At 42.7% G+C, this 9,616-nt stretch overlaps 1 protein-coding gene across 15 annotated transcripts in view; it reads left to right on the top strand.

Annotated features, from left to right (window-relative positions):
• Window positions 1-5,842: 5,842 nt before the first annotated feature.
• Window positions 5,843-9,616, top strand: part of mbnl1 (muscleblind-like splicing regulator 1) — a 41,809-nt gene continuing 38,035 nt past the window's right edge. For 4 of the 15 annotated variants that reach the window (XM_008333916.3, XM_008333910.3, XM_008333913.3 and 1 more), the window contains exon 1: window positions 5,846-6,088. The gene's annotated coding sequence lies outside the window, so the exon portion shown is untranslated. Of the gene's footprint in view, window positions 6,089-9,616 lie in introns of all 15 variants that reach the window. The other 11 variants (XM_025066301.1, XM_025066300.1, XM_008333906.3 and 8 more) reach the window with 5 other exon arrangements.

The following is a 9,616-nucleotide window of genomic DNA, read 5'->3' as shown; positions in this document are numbered from 1 at the left end:
GATCTCCAGGCACTGCCTGGGTAGGTTAAGGTCGGACAGAGTGATTTTATATCTTGGAAGTCAATGTTGGGCATTTAAGGAACATTCAAATTCATATATGTTCAAGGAAAAGACAAAGTGTATTATGAATATTTCAAGGTCTCCAATAATTAGATATTCATTTGTTCATGATGATATAGAGGACATGTTGTGCTGTGCACGAGGTGCAACCTGCTCACTCGGTTTTGTTTTGTTTCTGCTGACAAAACGCTTGCAGGCTGCCTTTTGCTTTTCCACCAAGCTTCTCCCTTTGCTGTGCTGTCCAGTGTGATTGACTGTGTCTCCTTCTCTGTGCTGGCAGTGGGAGACAGGTGCTGAGTGTTGCTGAGTGTTGCTGGGTGTGTGTAAGCTCTGGGGGCCTGGGCTTCAACATCCCAATCATAGTTTGATGAACACAGTCTTCAGGGAAGGAAGTAAATTGAGGCAAATATCTGAGCAGCCACTTTAATTAATAACTGAGGGGGTACGTTGTTGTCAAAGTTCTATACCAACTGTGATAAACTGTCTTTTTTTACCTTAAGGCCTCAGCAAAGCCCTGGTGTTTTATGATCTGCTGCAGAAATTCAACTCCTCTGGACACAGACATCAGATATCGTATCTATAATCTGCCTGAGCCACTCTAACAATTTTTGGGTCACAGCCCCCAGTGTCCCAATTACCACCAGATCCACAACTGCAGTGTGTTCCAGCTGCTGTGTTAGCCTGGTGTACTTTTCAAGGTTTTCCTGTTCCCCTTCCTCCCTGCATTGTTATTAAAGAATTTAGTTAGAACTACATTGTGACCTTGTATATCATCTAATTAAGTGCTCAAAATAAGATCTTAATGTGAATATTAAGTAAGAAATTATATTTTTTTAAACAAAATATTGACCTTTGACCGTGTTCAAGAAGCAGCACTGAAATATTGTATACAAACTGGACAAAAAAACACACAGTGGTTTCCCGGTAAAGTCAAACTCTAATACACATCCAAAATGAAAATTGTTTGTTTATAGCTCATGTATTTAGTAAGGCTAATCAATAAAGTAAAAAAATATGGGCAAAATAGTGAATAGATCTCTCTCCCTCTCTCTCTCTCTCTCTCTCTCTCTATATATATATATATATATATATACGTATATATGTATATATAGATAGATGTATATATATTTTATATATCTGTATATATTCATATATATGATTTTTTTATTTTATTTTAATATATACGTGTATACAAATGTGTGAGTGTGTGTGTGTGTGTAAACACCATACAATATATATGCATATATGCCCTTTGGAGATAAAGGGGAAAAGAGGAAGTTCTATAAAAGGGAGGGAGGCGTGGATACAAACAAAGTGACCATATTTGGCATAGGCTGATAATGCAAGCGTAAGATGCAAATGAGATAAGGGTTGGTTGTCATGGAGACTTGATGTTGCGCAGTGATGGTTCACTGAAAACCTGACCACATTTGCGGTATGACCGTTGCCAAGCAGAAGGTGCTATTATGAGAGAGTGAGAGAAGTGGAGAAAGAGAAATGAGAATGTTACCTCATCCCACAATGCATTGCATCAGCGTGACCTGTGTTGAAGTAGCTTTGACTGTCCCAGTGGCGAGTCACTGAGAGTCAGACACACAGGTAAGCCGCCTCTGTTTAATCGAACTGCTGGTTAAATAACTGTGGATGATGTATCGTTCCTTCCTGCTGTGTTTCTGTACTGTGGAACGGACTGTTCTATTCTGGTTTATGTTGTAGTGTGATGGATAACGTGCAAAAGATTTAGGAGAAGTTCAAAAGTTTTTTATTTTGGCCTAAAGAAAAGCTGCTAGCTTCAAGTGTGTTTTACACACACACACACACACACACTCAGTGTTGTCAGATGGGGAGCCGGAGTGTGCTATCTCCTCACTCTGTGTGTTAAAACCTGACAGCTTGAATTGCACCTGCTTCCTCTCACTGCATCAAACTAGAACGGCGTTATTTAAAAAAAGGAAGCAGCAGGTATCGTCAAAAATTCAAATGATGTGAAGTATATACTGTCACTTACAGCGTGTTATCTTGGATTACGTTGAGTAATCCTGACCAGCTCCTATGAAAATATTTGTGAGCAGCCTCTAAGATAAACAACAGGTAAACTCCTCACTGCCGCTCCTCGTCGTGGGCCGTTCTGTGACTGTTGTTGCAGTGAAGGCCCGGTCAGGGAGTGTAGTGTGTATTTGCGGCCTTAGTGATAGATGAGCTGTCAGGGTTTGGCACACAAAAGCTCTGGGACATTTCCTCAGCCGAGTGAGAGTTCACATTGACCAGCCAGTGTCATTTACAGAGAGCTGGGAAATAGCCGAGCGCTGAGATGATAGAGAAGCCAAGGCTGAAAGCTGTGTACACTAGGGAGGAGCAAAGTGAAAATAAAAGTGAGCAAAGGTGAAGGGTTATGGTTTTATGGTTTGACAGAGGAGAAAGTTTAAGATAACGTTTAAGTCACTCACCATATAATAAGAGATAATATGATTTGGTCTGACAAAGGGTGCTTTCTTCTAGCGCACCATGATTCAACTGTATTGTCAGGCTGGACAGTCATTTCAGCCGTACAACGGCATTGATGTCAGTTTGTAAAATTGGTGGAATTTCCCTTTAACCACACGCACATGCACGTACTCACACTTGAGTACATCCTGTCTTGCGTTGGTTCACTTTGCTCAAACCTTTGCTCAAGAGAGAAGAACAGTCACACCTTTAATGTGATCTAAGAACCGAGAGTGAGTTTCAGGAAGTAAAAAAAAACTGATTGGTGAAACAGTCGACTGTTCTAAACTCTCAGATCAAGAAGAATGTAGCCAGTGAACAGTACAGCCATAAATAGGTACAGGTAGTTAAACTCATCTCCGTTATATTCCAGTTCAATTTGACAACAGAGAAATGTGGAGTAGCAGTGCAGAGACAGAGGGGTGCACAATGTGCTGACATACACTGGGCTGCAGCACAAGAAGAGACGAGGGGAAATTCCATGTTGGTGTCAGGACTTTCACTCAGGGCCCAGATCTTCACATTGTTTACTAATGTGTCTCCTACTGAGCCTCAACATCATCACCATGTGTTTTTAATTGTGAATCATCCTTTGGTGTGTGTGTGTGTGTGTGTGTGTGTGTGAGAGAGAGCGAGAACGACCTGTTGCTTTGCATTCGAAGAGCACTCCCAACCGATTGCTCTGTCGGCCTCAAGATGTTGCATGACGGTTGCATATTTGATAAAAAGTCGATTTTGTTCAAGCACTGACAGAAAGAATAACCTCAATTTGACTTGTTTTTTTTTTTATTCCTACTCAGAGAAACAGTTTCACAGCCGAGTTAACGACAAACACGCGTGAAGCGCACAGTTGTTTTTGTTTTCGCCGCTCTGCAGTCACATTTCAATAGAACATGAGGTAAAGGTTTAACACTGCAGCTGCGGCTCTAACACAGATCAGCACCCTGGGTTTAAGGGCCTACTGTGAAAATTAGAGATGACTTATCACCAGCATTGTATTATAGGGATCTGTGCAGCAGCAGCAGCAGGAACTGGTGCAGCGAGAGAGAGAGAAAGAGGAGAGAGAGAGGGAGAGGGAGGGACCAGGGGTGGAGCAGGTTAGCTGATATTTGACAGTTTTACACTGAAAGACACTAGAATTTAAATAGGTATTACATGTTTTTGACAACATTATTACAGGTATTCTAATAATATGGTACGTAATAGTGAATTATCGCCCAGGTATGTGTGGAATGGATTCAGCTAGGTGGAATTACTTTCAAAAGCTTTTCTTTTCTTCTTCTTTTTTTTTTTTTTTTGTCTCCGTTCTAAGACAGCACTGTGATTGCACTCTCCCCTTGATCACAATGAAATGATGTGACTCAGAGACAATGTGCAGGAACACTCAGACAACTTGGCGTCAGCCAGCAGCTCAAAAATCTTTACAGATTCCTACGGATGCCAAGGCCACTATCTCCATGGATACCACATATTGCAGCATCAGTTCGAAATCACTTCTTTTTTTGTGTGGCTGATGGCAGAAGCCTTGAGTCTTTAGAAGTGTTAGCAGTAGCAGTGCAGTGGTTAACACTATGTGATGTGTTGTTGACCTGCAACCAACTGGTGTATGTCTGCATCATTGTGACTAAACAATGGTATCAGTACTCACAGTTACTGTGGTGACTGAGTAAATAAAATGAATAAATAATAGAGTGGACTTGGATTTAGAGCTTTTTCTTTTTTGTGCTGTGAATTTGTATTGTGATTGAGAGTAGAGCTGTGTGAAGGCTGACCGGAGTCTGAGGGTTGCCTCAAACTCTGCTTCAATCTTTAAAACACACTGAATAATACAGAATACTGGAGAAAACTGTATTTCTTTTCATCTTCATTTTTGAACTGTCTCTTAACTGAAGCGGCGTTATTTAAATCTACTGTTTTGTTCCATTATATTAAGGTGGAACTGCTCGAGTTATCAAAAGTCACCACAGTGTGTTAACCAGGTCCTGTCCCAATTATCATCTCTGACAAAATGCAGCTGCACAGGAAGCAACAGGTGCTTCCTGGACCTCACTGCTACAACATAGTGAGCATTCAGTACTGGCAGCTGTCGACACAGTTCGCATACCTCCTTTAAAGTCACCTGCTCGTCACTGGTACGGATTCAGTTTGGGTTTTTTTTTTCAATTCTGCAGCAATACTTCATTAACAACTAATCAAAAAGTTTTTATAAATATATATTTTCAAGAATTTTGGATTGTATGGCGTGTCTGGGCCTCAGGGTGAGGCGTGGTCAGTGCTTTGCCTGTGTATTTTTTGTTTTCTATTCTAGTTTCTTCTTCGTGTAATCTAACAGTTCAAGTGGACATCCTGGACAGGCTGTAGGTATGAATATGAGTGTGAATGGTCTATGGCATTGTTTCCCAAAGACTGGGTGGCGACCCTCAGGTGGGTCGCAAGAGTTTTTTTTTTTTTAGGTCGTCTTGCATCATGTTTCCCAGGAGTTTACGAATAATGTCTATTGACTTGGGAAGTGAAGGTTTGTGACTTTTAAAATATGGGTCGCCAGAAAAACAGTTTGGGAAACACTGGTCTATGTGTCCAGCTCTTCTGTTGTTTATCAACGTACAAGTACAATATAGGTTTGGTGTTTTGTAAGTGAACAGTTAGAGGTTGCCTGTCTCTTCTCTTTGTAGGGAGGACGTTATTGCCCTACAGGAGAGACACACCTATACTCTAGACAGACAGTGATAAATGAAAAGTAAAGTTGTAGCCTCCAGAGTCTGACCTTCATAGGTATTGAACCATGGACCCTGAATTGGGACACAGCCATGAGGCAGCTTTGCTGTCAGTGATACAGCACTTCCTGGTGTTGTTTGTGTTGGGCCACTTGTCATCAGTTAGTTCAGGAGAGAAGCTAACAGGCTGGGAGGACTGGACTGCAGGATCTGTGTATGCCCAGTGCAGTTAGGACCCCCACCCTCCATCCATCTCCTCCCCCTCCTCTTTTTCTTCCTCCTCCGCCTCCTCCTCCTTTTCCTCAGCTGTTGCTGCTGCTGAGCAGTGGGCAGCACTTTCACTGGACAGCAGACAGACGATCCAGAGGCTGAGGAGTGGGCAGAGAAAACAGCCCAGCCCGTATCAGCACACAGCTCAGCCACTTTTTTAGGAGGCAGGGGAGGGGAGACACTAGCGCACACAGCCAGTGCTGCAACGCACACACACACGCACACACACTTCCACAGTGCACAGACAGTACCACTCCTCCCTCCCTTTTTCTCTCCCTCCCTCTCTCTCTCTCTCTCTCTCTCTCCCTCTCTCTGGTGCTCAGCTCCTCCACTCCTCAGTCGCTGCTGAATCACTCGCTTGCCTCCTACTCTGCCGGTCGCTCTGCCTCGCTGTGCTCTGCCTGCCTCAGATCAGAATGGTCCAGCCGGTGCCCGGGGGTCTGCTGTCGCAGCCTGTCTGAACGCACGCACGCACGCACGCACGCACACAGTCAGACAGACACACGCAGAGGATCCGTACCAGGAAGCACACGCACACCAACTGGACAGCTATGTGAGAGGTAAGAGCTTGTCTCACAACCTCACTCCTCCTTCTCCTTATTCACGTCTGCTGCGTCTTTCAATTCCCTGCGAGTGCTGCAGTCTTTTTACTTTCCAAAGTCGGCGCCTGTGTCGTGGAGCACGGGGAGGAGGCGTGAGGAGGAGACGTGGAAACTGTCTTCTCTGGTTGTCTGCTGTGTTTGCGCATTCACTATGTGGGCCACAGGGTGAACGGCTCTTTGCTATGACTTGTTTTATCACACGCACGCGTGCACGCACGCACACATACACATTCCTGGCTCAAAGCAGACAGTCACACAATACCTACTTCCTCGGAGTCGCTCTAGTTCGCAAGATTTTTTTCTTCCCTTTCTATGTGTGTGTGTGTGTGTGTGTTTATGCGTGTTTGAGAGAGTGTGTGTGTGTGTTACGTGTGTGTGTGTTCCAGGAAGCGGTGGAATGGATCAATAGATCGCCCACTCAGCTTTCATTCCCTCCATCTGACTCAACAGTGGACATGTTAGGAGTTATCCTGCAGGGCTTGTTTGGAACAGCGAATGTTAAAAAGAATGTGTTGTGTTGTTTTCTCTCCTGCTGCGTCAGCCCCAAAGAGGGAAGCATGCTTGTACGTGTGTGTGTTGATGTATTTTGTGTTCCTAAGGTAAACTTCCGTCAAGCTGCATGTAAATGATGTGTGACATGTGAAGCTGCTGCAGCCTTATATGGCGAGCACAGTATTTCAGTACAGTTAGAATCCTGCCAAACATTCCGGGTCGAGCGACGCTCTCTCTCTCTCGCTCTCTGTGTCTCTCTCTCAGTGAGTGTGTGCGTGTGTCAGCGTGTGTTTATGTGCGTCTGTCATGAGGGAGTCAACAGAGGAAGAGGAAGGAGGAAGAAAGTTCAAGGAAGGAACGAATGGAACGAACCGTGTTTAAACTTAAAGAGGTAAAATAAGTCATGTTTTACTGTAAACGGACAGAGGAGACCAAACGTTTGTCAAGTGAGGGGAAAAAAGTCGATCATGAAAAAACTGCCAAGGGCAAACTGCTCCTACAGTTCCCTTTAAGACTGTAATTAAGTGGCACTGCATCCAAACACGTTTTATAGATTGGTAAAGTAATTAAATCCCAGCCACACACGTTGGTACAAAACTTTTTGAAGCTTTTCTATGTTTTGAATCGGTGAAAACATGGAAAAATAATAAACTACAGTAGAATGTTAGCCAATAAAAAGTTAAAGTTGGCAGAACTTGCAGAAAACATAAATAAACATTAGACAACAAACAGCTGCAAGTAGGACAATGAAATGTTTAATTAAAATTACAACCAGGTTGTAAGTAGTTGTTATAGCATATAGCACAGCATCTAATTCTAACAGTTGTATAGGAATTTGGAAAAAATAAAGGATAAATTACTTAGTTGTACATATGGACATGTTTGACTGTTTTGATACTAAAAATACTAAAGTCTGCTTTAAAAAGCCATGTAAAATGTTGCACCAAGGGTTTGGTTAAAGTTAGCTGAAATAAAGAAAAAAAAAGTTCTATTAATCAGCCCTGGAAAATAACATAATCACATTGTAATATTTTATTATTGGTCAAAAATCGTATAATCTGAAAAAAAAGAAGCAAAAGACAATGTTAGCAAAAGAAAAAAGTAAACGTGACCACATCACAGCCAAAATACAAAAAGCTGCGTGTTGCTGATAGCAGAACGGCACTTTGCCACTAGATAACCTACAAGGAAAACGGTTTCAAAAAACACGAGGCACCAAATATTAACATTACTAAAGAAGTGGCCGGCGTCTAAACCTTTTGTAAGAGCCGTGTTTGGCCCAAGAGCCAGATGTTGGACTAGCCTGCACCAGGTGATTGTGTGAGATGTCCTGTAGGGTTTTCATTCTTAACAGTGAATGAACCTGTCTGTACAGATCATACCAAGAAATACGGACCATGAGGTGTTCATATGTGCAGTAATATTTTGGTATGTTCAGCCAGTCTCCCAGAGCCCAAAAAGACTGTGAGTGAGAGCAGGGTGGGATTCCAGGAGAATACAGATGCTTTGAAAGTGGTGAGGCTCAACAGTTTTAAACCTTCCTCCTCTTCTCCCCCTTTACTTGTCCCCCTCCTTGTGCTGTGCTAACCTCCTCCCCTTCGCGTATGTGTGTGTTTCCACTTGGTGGTGTGTGCTTGGTTTGGGCAATGATGAGGAATGTTGTTGTTGTGACTTAGAGAGGTTCAGGGTGGCTCAGACAGTAGCTCGCACACACACAAGTATGTGCAGACGTGCAAGCATGCGCAACACGGACAGATGTGAAGCAGATTTCATTGTTGAGACTTAACATTCCCCATGGCAACTCTGCTGCAGGTTGACTGACAACGTCTGCCGACCAGAAGCCTGGGAAACATGTGACTTTGATAAATAGTCACGTCAAAGATCACACCCTTCTCTTTCTGTCAACGTATGTACACTGAGCCTGGGAATTTAGGTGCAAATTGCCCTTTATTCCTGCGTGTGTTGTCTATGTGTATGCCCTGCAGCCAAGATTATTTGCATGGCTGCATCCGCACTGACAGTTTAAGTCTTTACTACACCTCTGTGCGTTGCTGCTGTGTTTTGACCACGTTTGGATCCCTGTGAGCAACAGTTTGACACAGCTCTAGCTGAGGAAGTCACCTTTCACTTAATGGAGTTCCATATTTAGCTAATGAAACTGGCCTCATTAGCTTTGGGGGTCAGTTAGCTATTACACCAGTGATTTGATATAATTGATTCTCCAAGCTGCTATGATATGTCGGTCTTTTTTTCAATTTTATGATAGAATTATTTTATGAATTTTGGTCCATTTCGTTTACCTAGAAAGCCATAAAGAGCTTGTGATTTGGGTGTAAAAAATGTATGTATCTTATTAAATATTGATGCACACATTTCGTATTCAGTTCTATTCAGGAAGATGTTTATCGACTTCCCAATGACTTCATTTTCATTTGTAGAAACATCCTGGAGCACAGGAAAATGGCCTTCCCTTGCCTTTATATTTTAAGTGTAGCTACCTATGTCCATTTTTTACATACGGTCTATGAATGTCCTAGAGCATCTTAGCTCAACTACCGAACAGAGCAGCATGCGGAGCTGCTGTTTTTGGCAGCAGTAAAGGTTTTCTAGTGTTTTTCTCTGTTGTTCAGTCCTGAGGTACATGTGTCAACACCAGCATTGTTCTTGTTTTCCTGCACGGTAGCTGCATCAGCTGCTGTTCACAGCCATTTCATCTTCATCTCTGAAGGAGAGACACACTGCTACAATGTTCCATTACCCACTCTGTGTCCAATACTCACACTCAGAATCTCTTTGTAGGTACAGACCAATCTGGCCTTTGTTCTGTCTCTGTTCATCAATAATCTTTACCCCCTATGGAAATGACTGCCACAGTGAATATATTGCATCTAGCTTAGAAGTAAAAATTGGTTTCTGTTTGAATACATTTGCATATTTTTTAAAAAAAAAACGGTTAACTGCAGAACTGTAAGTTCCTTGTGACAACAGCATAAC

This window comes from Cynoglossus semilaevis, chromosome 20 (assembly GCF_000523025.1).
Source record: "Cynoglossus semilaevis isolate Cse_v1.0 chromosome 20, Cse_v1.0, whole genome shotgun sequence".
Taxonomy (NCBI): Eukaryota; Metazoa; Chordata; class Actinopteri; order Pleuronectiformes; family Cynoglossidae; genus Cynoglossus; species Cynoglossus semilaevis.
The sequence above is the reverse complement of the archived record's forward strand: the minus strand, read 5'-3'. Positions and strand labels throughout refer to the sequence as shown.